A 20,343-nucleotide genomic window follows, 5' to 3' on the forward strand; every position below is an offset into this window, starting at 1 on the left:
CAGTCAAAAGCCAATCGAGTACAAACATGTACAAGAGGAGAAAACTTACTATGTTAAAAACGTTAAAAATATTATGTGTTTTAGTAAAAGTATTTATGTTAATAAGGACGGCATTTACGTCCTCTTCGAAGGATCAGGAGGATTGTATAGCTCAGGTCAGTTTCCCGAAAATTAATTTTTTTATACACTCAGATCTATACTTAAGGGTGTTTTACACGATGCTGCTTTTATTCGCTTTGAGTAAGCTTTTGAATTCGTCAGCGAATTCGCTAATAAAAATTTTTTCTAGATGTTCGGTTTTTATTCGCTATCGTCTAACATTGTGAAATCGCGGCGTGTAAAGAATGCTCTACACGATGCTGTATTTGACGCTTGTCGCTTGCTTTTTTTATCGCCAGCTTTTCGTTTTTTATTCAATACGAATTTTTGATTGACGAAGTCGTTACCGTTAAATCATTTACACATTTGCTGATAAAGAAAAATAAAGTCGCAAGCGTTTGAGCAAAAATTTTTCTCGCATGTGCGCAGGATGCCGAATTATTTGTTACTTGCCTGGTTATTTATTCGCTACCATCTTTACACGGAGCGTTTTTTGATGCTGCTGTTAGTCGCTTAGTTAATTCGCTTGACGAGAGCTTTATATATTATTATTATTAAACGCCGCGATTAAATTATATATTATACATATTGCAGACAATAAATTGTTTGTGATATTAATATTGCATGTCACTATTTATGTAAAATTAATGATATAAAAAAGTAAAGTTTAATTTTACGTCATATATTAAAAGATTAATGTTATATTGTTACACATTTAAATTTAATTGGGATGAATAATTAAACTCAAACGTAACATATGTTGATTTAATTATTTTGTTACAAATAATAATTTTTAATATTAATGATTTTGTTATTCATTCCATATATCTTCTGTTACCTGATAAACATACATGTATGTATATCATATTTTTTATACATTTATTCTCACATTATTCTCTTGTGATGTCTAAAACTTTTTTCAAATATTTATATTTATTAATTTTTGTATAAAATTTTTAAGTAAATTATTTATTATTTAAAGTAATCAATATGGAAAATTAGAACTTTTTAGGATAAATTGCATGCGTAGAAAACTACTAAATATTGAAATAGGAGTTCGGTACAATAAATTGCGTTCTCAATCAAACAGTTGCAAGGCCAATAATATACACAGCAGCTATTGTTTTTATATGTTCCAATTGATATACAATTTATCATTTAAAGTATACGTTAACACATATATGTACATGAAAATAAAAACAGCATCGTGTAAAGCACTCTTTAAGTGTAAATCAGAGTGTATAAAAAAATAAATTTTTGGCAAACTGACCTGAGTTATACAATATTCTTGATCTTTCGAAGAGGACGTGAGAGCCGTCCTCATTAGCATAAATACTTTTAGTAAAACACATAATATTTTTATTGTTTTTAACATAGTAAGTTTTCTCCTCTTATAGATGTTTGCACTCGATTGGCTTTCATTCATGACTGGTGACCAACCGCTATTAAATACCATAGAATCTTCTCACAATGATTTAAATATATTAATAAAATCAATATCCCTTCAATGTTTCTTCCAGAGTCGAATCTAGATCGCGCGAAGCACTCGTCTCGGATGAAAGACATGAGAGGGCATAGAAATGAACAATAAATTGAACAATTTTTTTAAAAAAAGTTTTTTTATAAAAATGCAAAAATAATATTAACATGTAGCAGTTCAAGTACCTACCAAGCGTATGTTATTTTGACATGCGTTTGTGCGTATGTTGAGAAAGGAAGCGTCAATTGCTAATAGTGCCTCGGATGAGAAAATATCTCGATCCGGCACTGATCATTTGTATAGATTATAAATTGTTAGCTGACGCTTCCCAGTGAGAAATGATTGATCGAATCGTCATTGATTCGACGAATTTGACATTGATTCGACGAATTTCTCACTGAGTTGTTTCTTACGCGCTGCGCGCACTCGGTATGTAGTTGCGGATTTATGAGGATGAGTAAATAAAAATTATTCGAATTTAAATACGAAAGACTCGAGTTTAATTTTTGATTCAACGACTTGCGGACCAACATTATTCTCGTCTTTTTTTTTACAGAAGGGTTAGGAAGAAATAAGTGAATTTACACAGAAAATAATTAGCTACCATAACTAAATTTTAGCTGTCCATATATTACACATGAAATTTAGTTATCATGCTTAAATTTTAGCTATGGCGATTAATATTTTTTAGATATAACATTCTCCGTTAAACTATGGCTAAAAAATATTTATTACCACAGCTACAATTTAGGCACGATAACTAAAATTCAGGTTGTTATATATGGACAGCTAAAATTTAGCAATGGTAGCTAATTCTTTTTCCCGGGTAGTAATTTCGGATTGAGATACATTTCCTGAAATAAATCTTAGTAGTATGCTAAGAAAATATTTGTGTTGACGCATATTATTTAGTTACAGCGAAAAATTAATTCTCGGTGTAATTAACGTCATCCACGTTTGGCTCTTATAGCTTATTTATTCTTAATATACTTTCGTTTTTAGTATGTTAAAGCTTTTATGTTTTTATTTATTTAGAATTGCAATATTATTTTTTTATACTATTAATACTTTTAAATTTGAACTAATAATCTACATATGTTAGTTTTTTAAAGATTTTTCTTTATTTTTCATGTTTTTTATTATTTAAATTTTGTTTTTTATGATAAATTATTAAATATTATTAGGCCCTGTGTAACGAGCACAAAAAATTTTTATTAATTCTTAGAAAAAATTTTTTTTAATTTGACACGGTTACTCTATTAATTTAATTTTTAAACAAATCAATAAGAGAATAAAAGTAGTAAATAATTTTAAGTTTAACAACAATGGAAAAAAGGAAATTATAGAGGGAAATGACAAAAAATTTTTTGTCATTCCTTATATTAATAACATCTCGGAAACAATGGCATCGACAATTAAGAAATCAGATTTTAGAGTAGGGTACCGTTGTCTCAATAATCTTAACAAATTCATCAGAGTCCATAAGGACAAAAATGCGCATAGTAACAATAATAATGTCGTCTACAAAATTAATTGTAAAGATTGTGAAGCCTCATACGTTGGGCAAACCAAAAGAAAATTACGTACTAGATTAAAGGAGCATATAAGTAACATCAAATTTGATTCTTCTAAGCATTCAGTGGTTTCGGAACATATTATCGATAAAAAGCATGCTTTTGATTGGGATAACGTCAAAATACTTGATATTGAATTTAACTACCACAAAAGACTTATCTCGGAGATGATACACATAAAAGATCAAAAACTTGGTATAAATAATAATACAGACACTGAATTGCTCAACAACGCTTATTTTGACATTCTAGAAGAAATAGGAAATCGTTAGACTTATTATAATATTTATGTTTTTTTTTACTTGACACCTATATATTCAACTTTTTAAACGACGCGACATCAGTCAAGTAATACATTCAGCAAAAATTGGAGTCATGGTCATATTTCTTTATTCGGACACAACTGTAAGCAACAATTAGCTAATTTTTTAATTTTTAATTCTTAATTTTTTACACATACATAAGTCAATTTTTAACTTTATATTTTAAAAAATTTTATAAATTCAGTTCATAACATCTTAAAAAACTTGGAAAGGATGGACAAGTTCATTGCCGGACTAACAGCCTTTCGCCGACCAACGAAGAGCGGTTGGTTTAGAGCAATTTCGAAGCGCCACTCTGAGTTATTAATAATAATTTTAAAATAATATAGATTAACCGGATTAGTTATATGATTTTGCACTCAGTGTGGACTGTTCGTGTCGAGCTATGCTTGATGATTTAAATTTAATGTCAATGTATTTCGCTTTTTAATTTTGACATCAGTTTTTAATTTACTTGACATTATATAGCGACTTAGTATTAGAATTTTTATTTTTATATTTATTTATGTATCATAACGATTACTGCGCACTGAAGAAGACCTAGTACAGGTCGAAACGTTTGGTTTTGTCAAATTTAAAAAAAATTTTTCTAAAAACTAATAAAAATTTTTTGTGCTCGTTACACAGAGCCTAATAATATTTAATAATTTATCATTGTGTTTGTTTACATACGAGCTTAAGCACTGTTAGAGTTTAGTTGATTTTGTATGGTAATTGTTATTTTGTTTTTTATGTGTTTTCTTTATTTTATTTTATGATTTGCTTTATAATTTTATATTTTTACGTGGCAAGGGGGCGAGTAGATTTCAAGCCAAAGTCTTATACTTACTTACTTATCTATACTTCTATCTATATCTAGACTAATATACATATAAAGAAGTAAAGTTTGTTTGTTTTATTGTTTGGGATAATTTGAGAAATTAATAAATGTCTTACTGGTGTATATCCTCCTGAGTAACATAGCTATGCGTACAATTGTCTTGCAACTTCTAAAAATGTACGCGTCATAAAAAAATGGGTTCTTTACGTTATATATTTTCCAATAATATAATAATTTAACGTAAAACCTACACGACCAATTTTGATAAAATCTTCACCATTACATTTGTATGAATATAGTATGAATTATTTACGGTACAACGTTAAATTATAAAATTGTTAGAAAAATATAAAGCGTAACAATTTTTTTTGTATAATACGCGCACATTTTTAGAAGTTTGCAATACGATTGCATGTAGCCTACGTTACTCAGAAAGATCTAAGCTATCCACCAGTGAAAGATTTTTTCTTTATATTTGTTGCATGAAAATTTATCATGAATAATATAGATAATATATTTTATTTTCCCGATGTAGTAAACTTACTTATCTTTTTACAATACGTTTGCAGTATCATTAAAATTATCTTACTATTATTTAAAGATTGACAATATACAAAACGTTGATCGAATATTTACAAGTTATAGTTGTCAATTTATTTATTGCATTAACTACATCGAAACAATATTTGTCGCAATTTTTAATTTAAATTTGACAAATTAAAGTAGCTTCAAAAAATTATACATATAATAAATGATTATCTACTTTGTAAAAATTTATCTATATTCGAACCTTATATACAAATATTGAATATATTTTCCGTATTTTCTTTATTTTCTCCGTATAAAGATTGTAAATATAAATACTTTCTTTATTTTAACTGCAACAGAGTGTAATACCAAAAACTAATCAAATCTAAGAAATTTAGTCGAATTGCTGAATTCTTTATGTAAAATGCGCACATGGTAAATTATTAATATAAACAAAAAAGAAATAATGAATAAATGCATCAATCGTTAAGAAAAAATAATGTATAGATAATTAAGTCATAATTGAAAAGAAAATTTATATTATCAGTATACATCTCTGACATGTAATTTGTAAATAACATTTTTTTCGTAAATTAATTATAATAATTACAAATTATATTTTAAATGCCACCTGATTGCAATATTGTATATATATATATATATATATATATATATAACTGTGAGTTAGAAAATATATTAAATATAATAAAATTTCTACATATTGTAAATAAGGTTATAACTTGAATTGTAATATTAGTAAAAAAATGATTAAATGTAACGTTAACTGTATTATAAAATGTGAGTAAAAGTAAATAAAAGCAATATTTCTTAATAGATATTATCTAAAATCGCAAAAATTCATTACTCTATACAAAAATATATACACACAAAAAGAATTACGGTTGATTGGTCTCTCCATGTCCAAAAATATCCAACGAACTTATTATAAGTATCGAATCTTCTACGTTATTTCTAAAACTTTTTTCAAATATACTTTTTTAAATATTTTTTATATATACTTTTAATACCTTTTAATGCTTTTTTAAATACTTTTTTTTAGATATTTATATTTATTAATTTTTGTATAAAATTTTTAAGTAAGTAATATATCATTTAAAGTAATCGATATAGAAAATTAGAATTTTTTCGAATAAATTGAATGCATAGAAAACTACTAAATGTTGAAATGGAAGATGGGCACAATAAATTACGTTCTCAATCAAACAGTTTCAAGGCCAATAATATACACAGCTATTGTTCTTTATATGTTCCACTTTAGCGCAACCAGACGCAGCAAACATTAGACACCGCGACTTCAAAATTTTAGACGCTAGCGAATAAAAAATGTGAAAAAGTTTTTATCAGCGAATACGCTGGCGAATTAAGAAGCTGGCTCAAAGTGAATAAAAGCAGCATCGTGTAATGCACCCTTTACACGCCGCGATTTCACAATTTTAGACGCTAGCGAATAAAAAACGAGCATCTAGAAAAAAGTTTTTATCAGCGGATTCGCTGACAAATTAAGAAATTTACTCAAAGTGAATAAAAGCAGCATCGTGTAAAGCACACTTTAAGTGTAGATCAGATTGTATCAAAAAATGAATTTTCGGGAAACTGACCTGAGTTATACAATCTTCCTGATCCTTCGAAGAGGACGTGAGAGCCGTCCTCATTAGCATAAATACTTTTAGTAAAACACATAATATTTTTATTGTTTTTAACATAGTAAGTTTTCTCCTCTTATAGATGTTTGCACTTGATTGGCTTTCATTCCTGACTGGTGACCAACAGCTATTAAATACCATAGAATCTTCTCAATGATTTAAATATATTAATCAAATCAATATCCCTTCAATGTTTCTCGCAGAGTCGGATCTAGAGCGAGCTAAGCACTCGTTTCGGATGAAAGACATGAGAGGGCATAGAAATGAACAATAAATTGAACAATTTTTTTAAAAAAGTTTTTTTATAAAAATGCGAAAATGATATTTATATGTAGCAATTCAAGTACCTACCAAGCTTATGTTATTTTGACATGCATTTGTGCATATGTAGAAAAAAGGGACGTCAATTGCTAATAGTGCCTCGTGTGAGAAAATATCTAGATCCGGCTTTGATCATTTGTGTAGATTATAAATTATTAACTGACACTTGTTTCTCGCGTGCTTTGTGCGTTCGGTATATAGTTGCGGATTTATGAGGATGCGCAAATAACAATTGGAATTTAAATTCGAAAGACTCGGGTTCAGTTTTTGATTCAACGACTTTCGGATCATTATTTTTTTCGCCTTTTTTTCTACAAATGATTAAGGAGAAATAAGCAAATTCTCGGTGTAATCAACGTCATCCGCGGTTAGCTCTTATAGCTTATTTATTCTTAATATACTTTCATTTTTAGTATGTTATTATTTATTTAGAGTTTGCACATTATTTTTTATACTATAATATTAATATACTTTTAAACTTGAACTAATAATCTACATATGTTAGTTTTTTAAAGATTTTGCTGGTATTTTTAATGTTTTCTCAAAATTAACTTTTATGTTTTTATGTGTTTTTTTTATTTTATCATGATTTGCTTTACATTTTTATATTTTTACGCGACAAGGGGGCAAATAGATTTTAAGCCGATGTTCTATACTTACTTACTTGTCTATACTTTTATCTATATCTATACTAATATACATATAAAGAAGTAAAGTTTGTTTGTTCCATTGTGTGGGATAATCTGAGAAACTAATAAATTTTTTACTGGTGTATATCCTTCTGAGTAACATAGTTTATGTACAATCGTCTTACAACTTCTAAAAATGTGCGCGTTGTACAAAAAATGCGTTCTTTGCTCTTTATATTTTTCAATAATTTAATAATTTAGCGTAAAAACTACACGACCGATTTTGATAAAATCTTCACCAGTACATTTGTATGAATATAGTATGAATTATTTACGCTGCAACGTTAAATTATAAAATTGTTGGAAAAATATAAAGCGTAAAAAACGTAAAGAATTTTGTTGTACAATACGCGCACATTTTTAGAAGTTTGCAAGACGATTGCATATAGCCTATGTTACTCAGAAAGATCTAAGTTATTCACCTATAAAAGATTTTTTTTAATCGGTTGAGTGTCTAGTAGTTTCTGAGATTACCCCAAACAATGAAACAAACAAACTTTACCTCTTTATATATTATTATATATAAGTATAGATTAAATAAAGTTTTCTTAGATATTACACGTCATATGCAATTTTTTTCTTTTTAATGATATTTATGAAAGTATATTTAATATGATTAAAAGTAAATACATAATTATATGTATATTCTAATAACGCAATAATCATTAAAATTATTTCATTTGCGATGATATACATATGTAAGAAATATGGACAACAATATAATCCTTTACAATTTCTTTCTAAAACAATTACAATTGAGCTTTACATTTTACTATGTAAAAATACTTTACCCTAAAAATTATAATTATATACTTTATTAGATATTATTAATATTTATTCAAATTTATTTTGGATTTTATAAATATTTATCACTGTTGTTATTATATAATTATACTTTATATTAATTACAATTATGTGTAATATTTTATATTTATGTTATTATTAATGTATAGAAACACAATTATTATGTAAAAATAAATATATACTTATTATACTGATTTTACTTAATTCTTCAGTCGCAGATAATAAGAAAAGCGGGTTATCCCACGGAAACTCACATTGTAACGACAGAAGATGGCTGGCTATCTTTTGACGTTACATCGTATTCCAGGTGGCAACGACTCTCTATCTGTATTACTGATAAATGATATTTTTTGCACTTCTGTTGTTTGGGTCACTCTTGGCAAAGACAAAGCACTCGGTACGACTTTTTAATCAATTAAGAAACATTTTAGTATCGTTGATTTCACTTTTATTGGAAAAAGATCTAAAAAAAACTATAATTTAAATGTCAAAAGAGCATTTTAATGCACTATTAATTTTAATAAACAGTTGTAATAAACAATTGTAATAAACATTGTAGTGCATTTTAGTTTTTGAAAATTTTATAAATTAAAAATTTGACTTTCCAAAATTACATAAATTTTGAAATTACTGTATATATGATATATTTAGAAATATATTTTTTTAACTTATCTGATTAATGAATGAATTATAAATCAAATTACGCTCTTAATTCGTTATAAAAATATGTGCACACAAAAATATGATTAAATATATGAATAAAATATTAGATGAAAAAGTACTAGTAAAATATTATAAACAATGTTATTTTTTTACAATTTAGCTTACCTATTAGCAGATCAAGGATATGATGTTTGATTGGGCAATTTTCCTGGTACTGCGTATTCAAGAGCGCATATTTTCCTATCACCGTCAGAATGGAAATTTTGGGATTACAGGTATTTTCCTAAAATAAAAATAACGATGCTTTGTAAATGACTTACAAGGGAACGGTCGAAAGTGACCCTTACCGATTTTAATGAACTTGGAATATGTTTTAGAGCATTGAAAAATATTACACCCGTATTTTTTTTTAGCTGCGTATCTCGACATTTAGGAGGTAAATTATCCCCTTGTGTGAAAAAATCGTTTTTTTTTTAATTTTTTAGCCAATACTGTCGAAATGGTAAAAGATATAAGAAAATGTTTTAAATAAAAATTTGATGGTTTTTAATATTTTTTAAAACAATGTAATCAAATTTTTCAAAAATGTCAAATTCCCCCCTCTCTCTTTATACTGCACTGTTTTAAAGAATATTAAAATCCATATAACTTTTATTTGAAACATTTTTTTTCACCTTATATCGTTATATCTTATACCGAAATAAAAAAAACAATTTTTTTCAAGGAGGGTTGTTTTACCCTCTAAATGTCAAGATACACAGTTAAAAAAAATACGGGTTTAATATTTTTCAATGCTTCAAAACATATTCCAAGTTCATTAAAATCAGTGAGGGTCTTCCAATCGTTCCCTTGTTAGTTTTAACAATATTAGTTCAGTCAGTAATATTGAATTTTTCATTAGCTTTCATGAAATAGGCGTCTACGATTTACCTGCGATGATTACACTTATTACAAATATGAGATCACAACCATTGCACGCGTACATTGGTCATTCTATGGGCGAATCTGTTTTTTACGTAATGGCAACAGAGCGTCCAAAAATTGCTAGAATGGTAAAAATGATGTTCAGTTTTGGACCAGGAATTTTCTTAGATTATATGAGAGGTCCACTACGATCGATGTTTTATTTGGTGAAAAAGATGCAGGTAATAATATGTAAATATAATATACTACTTTGAGCTAGAATAAAATTAAGTAAATTGCATTTTGAATAGAAGATATCTTTAATTGCAGCCAATATTTCGAGTTCTGTTCCATGACGAATTACTTACACGAAAAAATTTTAAAACGGCAATGGCATTAATCGGCTGTAACTCAAATTTCCTTCTATCGGAGATGTGCGCTATTTTCATATTTTCAGTCTTCGGTTACGACCGTGAGCAGTTTACTTACGTGAGTAATAACTGAGTAAGTATTCGTCTGCGAAATATAATAATAAATTTAAAAGGTTCTAATATGCGAATACAAAATCATATCAAACAATTTTCAAACCGTTGAACGAGAATATATCACAGATAAAAAATTAAGGAAACGTTTTGAAGCTTGATCTTTTATTGTGTGTATACACTCACACACACTCACATATATATATATATATATATATATAATTTTTTTTTTAATTTGCTGTTTAGACTCAGCTGCCTGTAATCGTGAGTCACATACTTGTCAGTCTTTCGACTAAGACAGTGGTGCACATAACGCAGGGAATCCAATCGGGCAAGTTTCGTTGATACGACTACGGTGCCACAAAAAATCTCTTAATCTATAATTCGATAGAACCGCCAGATTATGATTTATCGAGTGTTAAGGTGCCGATCGCGATATTTTATGCCAACAACGACTTCCTGGTCGATCCCATTGTAAGTAATATATGTACAAGTAATCTCGTTGTAAAAAATATGCATTGATAAAATGAGAATTATTACATAATAAATTAAAATATAAAATTGAGAAGTTAAAAGAATTATTAATTAGTTTGGAAGAATAACATAAGTAGTTATTAAGAGAATTAATTTAATTATATAAAAGAAATTCGTATAATAACTTATAAAATATTTCTTTAAAAATGTGAAGAGGTTGTATAATTTACTGCCCAACGTAATAGATTTGTATAATGTGCCGCGGCCCAGTTTTAATCACGTGGGCTTTATATGGGCCGAGGATGCACCTACACTTGTGTACAAAAGAGTTTTTAAAATCATGAAAGGGAAATATTTAAATAATGTAACAACGATATGATAATAGGTACATTGCGCTGATCTGGATTATGAAAGTTAAATAAATAAATAATAAATAAGTAAGTAAATAAATAACCTTGGCAAAATTGATTTCGACGTAACTAGCAATTTTATTCAATACTTTCACGACGTTTCGACCATTTGGTTGTGGTCATTATCAAGTGAGAATTCTATAACACAATATTACAACAATAGTTTTTAACAATGTTGAAACATACAAGAACATATTTAAATGTTAAGTTATGACCACAAACACAAACATGCCCATCAATTAAAATGAGATTAACGCAACATAAAACCGATCTTATTTAAGATTAATAGTTAAAAGAGGAACACGTCCCATCGCTATGATGTTTCGTCAACGACTAAATTTGAAACCACTAAACAATCTTTATTAATTTGTCGTAAATATTTGTCAAATTCTCAGTGTCTTTCTGTAGGTTAACAGTATTATCATGCTTCTTTATGAAGAACATTTCAGCAATCTCTCTTTTTCTTACATGTTTCTCATTATGTAAAATGGTCCGTGATTTCCAATTAAAGTCATGTCCAAAATCACATCTGTGTTTACTCAAAACCGAATGATTAGACTCATGTAATTTAATATAATCTCTAAAAACTCACCTTTAAAAAAAGGTAAAAAAAGGCGACCAGTTAAGGGCACGCCATTAACAAAAATTATCCATTGCAAACCCATGTAGAATCCTATCCTATTGCAAACCCATGTAGAATTGTATTAAAAATTATCCATTGCAAACTTATGTAGAATCCTACATTGCAAACCCATGTACAATAGAATTGTATGAAAAATTATCGATTATAAACCCATGTACAATCGTAACAAAAGTAATGAAATAAAAAAAAAATTGCGCCAAGTGAAAGTAGAAACTTGTACCAGTGGAAAATTAAAGTTGCAGACATATATAGAGTCGTATAATGAATCAGTAAAAATTTAAATTTGCAAATGTAGAATCGTACCATAAAAAAACTTATCTTTTAAAAAAAAGATAAACAAGATGCCAAGTCCATGCGCTATGTGAAAAAGAAATAAAAAAATTTTAGTTAAAAGAACTGGGCGCGCTGCTAAGTTTCAAAATTACAATGCACCTTAAAGTAACATTAATTAATTTAAACACAAAACATATTTTAACTGTAATGAGTTTAAAAGTAACAATTTAATTTTAATATTGTTAGAATATTATTTAGCAGCGCTCCCAGTTTTTTTAACTAAAATTTTTTTATTTCTTTTTCACATGGCGCATGGACTTGGCATCTTGTTTATCTTTTTTTTAAAAGATAAGTTTTTTTATGGTACGATTCTACATTTGCAAATTTAAATTTTTACTGATTCATTATACGACTCTATATATGTCTGCAACTTTAATTTTCCACTGGTACAAGTTTCTACTTTCACTTGGCGCAATTTTTTTTTATTTCATTACTTTTGTTACGATTGTACATGGGTTTATAATCGATAATTTTTCATACAATTCTATTGTACATGGGTTTGCAATGTAGGATTCTACATAAGTTTGCAATGGATAATTTTTAATACAATTCTACATGGGTTTGCAATAGGATAGGATTCTACATGGGTTTGCAATTGATAATTTTTGTTAATGGCGTGCCCTTAACTGGTCGCCTTTTTTTACCTTTTTTTAAAGGTGAGTTTTTAGAGATTATATCATTCATTTTTGTATATTTTTATGACCGGAATAGAACAATTATTAAACATGTTTATCTAAACTTCTTTGCTTAAAATGATGTGTACAATCATATCCTAGAATCCTGATCATTCCTCCTAAAGCACCCTATTTATATAAATTTACCCATATGTGTGTGTGTGTGTGTGTATGTGTGTGTGTGTGTGTGTGTACTAATGTCGAGCATTTTTTATACATTTTCTATTAAATTTAGATAAAAGTTGCAGGATTTCGAAAAAGAAAAAGTTGACACAGACTTTTTCCTAAACGGCGATTTTCAAGGTTATTTAAAGGTCACTTATATTTTCAAAATAGAATTACCTTAATTTTTCTCATATAAATCGATTTAACTCGCAATATTTACTATAAAAAGTTGTAAAGGTATAATTTTTACATAATCTTACATAAACTTCGAAATATTACAAATATTTTCTTTTATGAAATATTTCAGTTTATGTAAAATTATGTTAACTATCTTTTAAATTATTCACTTTTAGCCATCTTACCCTTACAACCTTTTATAGTGAATATTGCAACAAATTGGTTTATATATATAATATATATATAACATCAGTTATTATTAATTGATGTTTACATTTATTTTTAGACTTACTAGAGCTCAAATGCTCCACATTTTTTACAAAAACTGTTTATTCTACAGATTTCAAATATGCTTTTAAATGATGATTGAATATTTCCTTTTTTTAATTATTTTTATTATTATTTTTCAATCTCAATCAACTTTTATAACTTTATGCCAGCACGATACAAATACATGTGTCTTTATTTTTTTTTATTATTTTCATTATTATTTTTCAATCTCAATCAACTTCTATAACCTTATGCCAGCAGGATACAAATACATGTATGTCTTTATTATTGTATCAACTCTTGTCTTTTCCATGTAACCATGTGTTCATAGTTTGAATTATCCCTTCATCTTCTCAATCTTTCGCAGAGATTTAATTAATTAAATACACTTCACACGAAATAAAGTTTGCTGGAAGATATACAGCAATCGATAACTGTAAAAACATGATTACGTGGAAAGAACAAGAGTTGGTACAGTAAAGGCAAGTAAGTAAGTACATGTAATGTATCGTATTGGCATAACGCTATATCCGCGGAGCAGATAATGTGGCTGTAGAGGTAGTCTGCAGTGCAGCTAATGTGGACGTAGATGTTGATGTGATAATTGTCTAATATAAAATAGAATTTAAAAATTTAGTTTAAAAAGCTGTTGCATATATAAATAAAGTTTATTTTTTCTAAATTTGGAATATGTTTAATTAATTAATTTTTTAAGTCTATGTTTAATAAATTTTTTAAGTCTGTATTCAATAATTTTATTCATTTGATAAATACATGTATGTCTTTATTTTGATATGTTTAATATAATTAGAAATTCATTATTAATTAGATATGTAAACTATAAATTCATATATAATATTTGAAAATATATGTGAATATTTAAATTTTTATCTTCTCCTTCCTCTCTTTCAATCTCTTTAATATCAATATGTGTATGTGTGTACACGCGCGCACATTTGTACGTATTTATTTAATTATTGGATAGTTGAGAGTACTTAATTGATAAAAAATTATGACAATAATAATCCTTGTTTTTTTTTCTCATTATTTACTCAGATTTTTTTGTCTATCTTATAAGATAAACACTTTAGAGATTGAATATTTCAAGTAAACTAATTGTAAGTAAATTTCACATTAATGCATATAGATGTTTAATCATGAATGTACTAAATAAGTACACAAGACGAACAGTGAGTGAGTGAGTGAGAATGAGAGAGTGTGTGTGTGTGCGTGTGTGTGTGAGAAAGAGAGAGAGAGAGAGAGAGAGAGAGAGAGAGAGAGAGAGAGAGAGAGAGAGAGAGAGTTAGCCAACATAACCCCGCACGCTGCCGATCATGAATGTACTAAATAAGTACACAAGACGAACAGTGAGTGAGTGAGTGAGAATGAGAGAGTGTGTGTGTGTGTGCGTGTGTGTGTGAGAAAGAGAGATAGAGAGAGAGAGAGAGAGAGAGAGAGAGAGAGAGAGAGAGAGAGAGAGAGAGAGAGAGAGAGAGAGAGAGAGAGAGAGTTAGCCAACATAACCCCGCACGCTGCCGATATGGCGGAGCGCCTCTATCGCCATCTGTTGTAAAACGTGCGAGATGGACAAAATTACCACTACATGCATCTTGCATGTGTTGTGTACGTGTGATATATGTGTGCGCATGTGTTGTATACGTGTGAATACGTGTAGCACGATACTACTATGTATGCGTCGTCGATGATGATAATGATGATGATAATGATGATGATAATGATGACGGGGACGTTTCTTAATAGAAATATTTCATATTTCGACTTTGCATTTATATATCTCTGCTTACAAATCACGTAGAGCAGAAATAAAGACACTTTTATTATATAATTCGAACTCAATCTATCGATTAAGTCTAGTATAAACTCGATTGCTTCAGCCATTATTGAGGATTCGAAATATTATAAAGACTCAAATGTCCGACTCGCGTTAAGATACACGGTGTCTCCGCTACGCCCTTAACTGGTCGCGAGAACACGGTGTCTCCGCTACGCCCTTAACTGGTCGCGAGACACTACTGTGTCTCTTGATTGCTAGCATGTTCCTTCACTCTAGTGCATAAATGTCTTTTCGTTTGTCCAATGTATGAGGCATTACAATTTTCACAATTAATCTTGTATACTACATTTGTTTCTATATCATTAGTTATTAAATCTTTACCTCGTTTTATCAGCCTATTCAACTTTTTTGGCAAACTATAAACGACATTTAAGTTAGCATTTTTAAGTGACCTTTTAGTCGCTAACGTCTTTAACATATGGAAGTGGAATCACATAATTCTTATCTTGAGTCGAATTCACATTATCGTTATTATCCAAATTATTATTCAAATTATCGTTATTATCCGCATTGTGACGGTTAACATTTCTATTATTATTTAGTACATTAATTCTTTTATTTACATATTTATTATTAATACGACCCGGAAAGCAATTATTAATTAAAATGTTCTTTACAATCTCAATATTCGTATTATGAAATTGTTCGTTTAAAAGTAATATTGCATGATTTACTAAATTATAAATCGTATTAATTTTATACTTAATAGGATGACTCAAAAGAAAATTGATGTATCTGCCAGAACATGTAAGTTTCCTAAACCAATTAGTTGTCAATTCATTCCCATTGCGGATAACTGTGGAATTTAAAAAATTAATAGAAGAATTGGTCTCTCTATTTCATGCGTAAATTTTAATCGTTCATGATAATTATTAAATGTACTTAAAATTTCATTTATTTTAGAGTTAGGTAAAATAACAAAAATGTCATCCACATATCTATAAAAAGTCTGAACTTTAAAATCGTAAGTATATCTTTTTAATTCTTTGAAGTTTTTATTATTTCGATTAGCTGAATTTTTTAATACTGTCGATAAATAATTTAAAAATTTTAAAGTTGCGATCTTATACCGCGATTAATGTCGCTTTTGTTCAAAATCAAAATCTAAATTTCTTAAAATTATACATCATCGTTTATTATGTATATAATAGTATTTATTATTTCTTAGGACTATTTTTATATTTAATTTTTATTAATCATTACTGGCGACTTTAAACTATTAAAAGAGTTTTTTTAATTTTTATTGTTTAATTCCTATATTAAATTTTTTTTGTGTTTTTTAATCTATAACTATATGAAATAAAAAAATAAATGTTTACATGTAATAGTAGCATCTATATACACAACAAACACATGTGCTATATATGTATATACATATACAATAGTTGTGTTATGCAAATATACATATAATAATATATGTAAAGATCTAAGAACATTGTGCGCATTATTTTTATTTATACAGAATGTTAAAGAAAAATCATTCAACATTCATAAGGTACCCGTACGACATTTTAGATTTCAGATACATATAGCAAATAGATAAAATTTGTAATGTTGCTATATAGCAGATATACAGTAATACATATAAATTATGTATTAAGTACATGTTTAATACCGATAAATTTCCGCGCTATGGATACGTAATTTACGTTATATATCAGATACATATGATTATATATATTCGATATATGTTAAATACGTAAATTATGTATTTCATACGTATCTGCAATATTGCTAATAGGCGTTTAAAATGTATCATACAGATTATTTATTCATACACATACAGGGTATCGATTATTGTGTAACTTTTTCTGAAGTAAAAACAAAAAAGTAAAAAGATTTCTTAATGTATAATTGGCGGAAATTTTTAACTTTTCACGTTTTCACTTTAGAAAAAGTTACACCATCAATACTCATAAATAGTACACACAATACTGTAAAAATATTTTAACAAATATTAGTGTTTGCTGTTATCTAAATAACAATATATAGATATGATCTAGATTAAATTTTCATCTTATCTTTATATAGATGATAAAATATATTATCTATATCTGCAGCTTAGATAAAATGTGTTATATTTATTAAATTATTTAGAATATTGTTCAGATAATTTGGTTTAGAATCATAGCATATAAAAAAATTTAAATAGTAGATCAAGCAGTAAAATATTTAAATATTATAAATATTTTAATTATAAATTTTATAAATATTTATAATATTGAAATAATCTCTACAAGAGATTTAATTCCATACATCCCCTGTTCCCCCCTTAAGGGGGACCTTCCAATTTTAAATTTTGGCCGTGTCCAAGTAAAAATTTAGTGCTTTGTGCACAGGTTTTAATCCTAACGAAAAAATTTAGTTTCGTTGAGATAACGCACTGTTTTATTTCATTTGTAAATTTATTTTATTATATTTGTATCTTTAACCTTATGATTTAACGTTATTTCAAAATATTGATATAATCTGCACATTTATGAGTCAACTTGCTTTTAACATGAAAAAGTATATAAAAATTACATTATTCTGATTGATAATATAAATCGTTTAAATTTATGGAGGTTGTGTATTTATATAAAAAAAAAATTATTGTTCAGTTATGAATTAACACTTTTCTAAATTATCTTAATTCTTATAACGAAATACAGAAAATATTTCTATTTTTTTATTTTCTAAAAATGCCACAAAAAATTTGAACAAGTATAGGTTTAAATTACATCAAGAATAAAAAAATTTTTCATTACAGTCGATAATGCAAGTTTTATTCCATGGCGAAATATTTCCGCAAGATGTTTATAACACATTAATGACGTTAATCGGCCGCAACCTGAATTTTATCAAGCGGAATATTGCGCCAATAATTTCATATTTGCGCTCTACGGTAGCGACCCAGAGCAGTTTAATTATGTGAGTAATAATTTCTTTGCAAAAAATAATATTAAATTATAAAATAAAGATGGTTGGTATCAAAGACGAGAATCAATGAAAGGATTCATTTTTTTTAATTGAATTTTTTAGAAATGTCTTTGGTCGCTCTAATTTCCATAAATTTTAAGATATTTGAGTAAATTTTTTTACAAAAATAAATTATCATTAAATAATGTTTGGTATTGAGTTTTGCGATAATCAGTGAAAAATTTCGATTTTTATAAATATTATTTTTAACAAATATTTTTTTCATTTTTCTACATTTTGAGATAACATTCCAAACTAAATGTTTTTACCTCGAGAAATTTGCAACCATATTTTGGTACCAATTTTGAGAAAATCGATCCCTTAATGAAGGTGTATTTTGCGGTCAGACAGACAGATGGTATATATATATAGACAGTTATTAAGCTCGCGCGAAAAAAATATATATTAAAAAAATGTTAGATACAGGTTTTGAAGCCCGCGCAATCGTGCGATTTTATATCGGATCTTATATATTCACAGATAAATATATGTATGTATATATATATATATATATGTGTTTTATTCCTTATTTAGACTCAACTGCCCGTTATCGCAAGTCACCTGCCCGCCGCCTCGCTTAAGACGGTGGTGCACTTCGTTCAAAGAATGCAATCGTGCAAGTTTCGTCAATATGATTACGGTGCCATGAAAAATCTCATAATCTACAAGTCGGTGGAACCTCCAGAGTACAATTTATCAAATATCGCACTACCGATGGCGATATATTACGGCAACAACGACTTGATGGTAGTTCCCATTGTAAGTGATGAAAAAAGTATTTATTTATTTATTTGATAAAAAAAAGCGTAGAAATTATAAGATATTACAGTAGAGTGACTCGGCTGTATAGATAAAATTGCATGTAAAGAATCGGGAAGTTAGCTTAAAAGAGAAATTATCGAGCACATGATAATTCATAAAAATATTTCTTCAAGGATGTGAAGAAGTTCTACGATTTACTGCCCAACATAATAGATTTCTACGAAGTGCCATGGCCCAATTTTAGTCACGCGCACTTTATATTTGCTAATGATGCGCCTACATTTCTGTATGAAAGACTTTTTAAGATCATGAAAGGGAAATATTGAAACAATATAACAACGATATATGATAATACATTAATCATCTGAATATTTCACACTGAACTCTAGTAACAGATATACGATTGACAACATTTGCGTTAATTTCTATAAAAGCTGATAATATAATTTAGTATTATTTAGAATTAGTATCTACTTGTAAAGTAATAATAATGATTATATTCATTTTCTTTAAGGGGATCCTTCAGCAAATGACGAACTCCGACAAAATAGCAGAACACATATCCAAAATATGCACGTGTACATATATACAAATCGTATTCCTAATTACAATTTTTATTAGACTTCTAATCTAGGTTGAAAGGATAACAGTGCTTCCTTTCGTGTCTTCGAATCCCAGGGAATGTGCATTTTTATTCGTACAAAGTGCATATGTTTTATATAAAGCACATATTATAAGATTCACACACATGAGATTGTTTATTAGTTTATTGTTATATTCTGCTTCCATCTATCTGTAATTTCTTTTTTCATTAGTGTAACATCACAACAAGTGAACGATGCAATGCAGCATTAATAAATAGTGAGTAGAATGTTAATGCGCACAGTCGTTATTCATTTTGCTCGTGTGTTTTCTGCCTTTTTCCGATAATACATATCCCGATACTCCAAAAAACTCTCGAGCTGTCCGTTTTCATTCCATGTTTAGTGAATTCTTATGGATGCAGTAAGATTGATCGGGTTTATGTGTTTGCTGTCGTTCTACGATTGTCTTGTTGGAGATGCGTACCCCGAACCAAGCGAGCCTGTGGAAAGAATAATTCGGTCTAGTTGGAACAAAGCCGAATTCAATCCTGAAGCAATGTTCAACACTGTAAGTACACACTTTTAACTAAATAAAATGAGGATTGAAGTTTTCATTATTTCAGTTAACTGAATTTCTTTAAATGCTGTCAAAAAATTATTAAAAAATGTAATCTTATATAGGGTGTTA

At 28.0% G+C, this 20,343-nt stretch overlaps 1 pseudogene across 1 annotated transcript; it reads left to right on the forward strand.

Moving 5' to 3' along the window:
* The first annotated feature begins 26 nt into the window (after positions 1-26).
* On the forward strand, positions 27-19,439 carry LOC114939431 (lipase 3-like; annotated as a pseudogene). The gene is made up of 9 exons (XR_014924245.1): positions 27-155; positions 8,515-8,699; positions 9,126-9,240; positions 9,867-10,110; positions 10,199-10,367; positions 10,742-10,824; positions 18,160-18,261; positions 18,844-19,068; positions 19,245-19,439. The product of XR_014924245.1 is annotated as a lipase 3-like (transcript).
* The last annotated feature ends 904 nt before the right edge of the window (positions 19,440-20,343 follow it).

The sequence above is a fragment of the Nylanderia fulva genome, unplaced genomic scaffold (genome assembly GCF_048542155.1).
Source record: "Nylanderia fulva isolate GAGA-0341 unplaced genomic scaffold, ASM4854215v1 Scaffold154, whole genome shotgun sequence".
NCBI classification, from domain to species: Eukaryota; Metazoa; Arthropoda; class Insecta; order Hymenoptera; family Formicidae; genus Nylanderia; species Nylanderia fulva.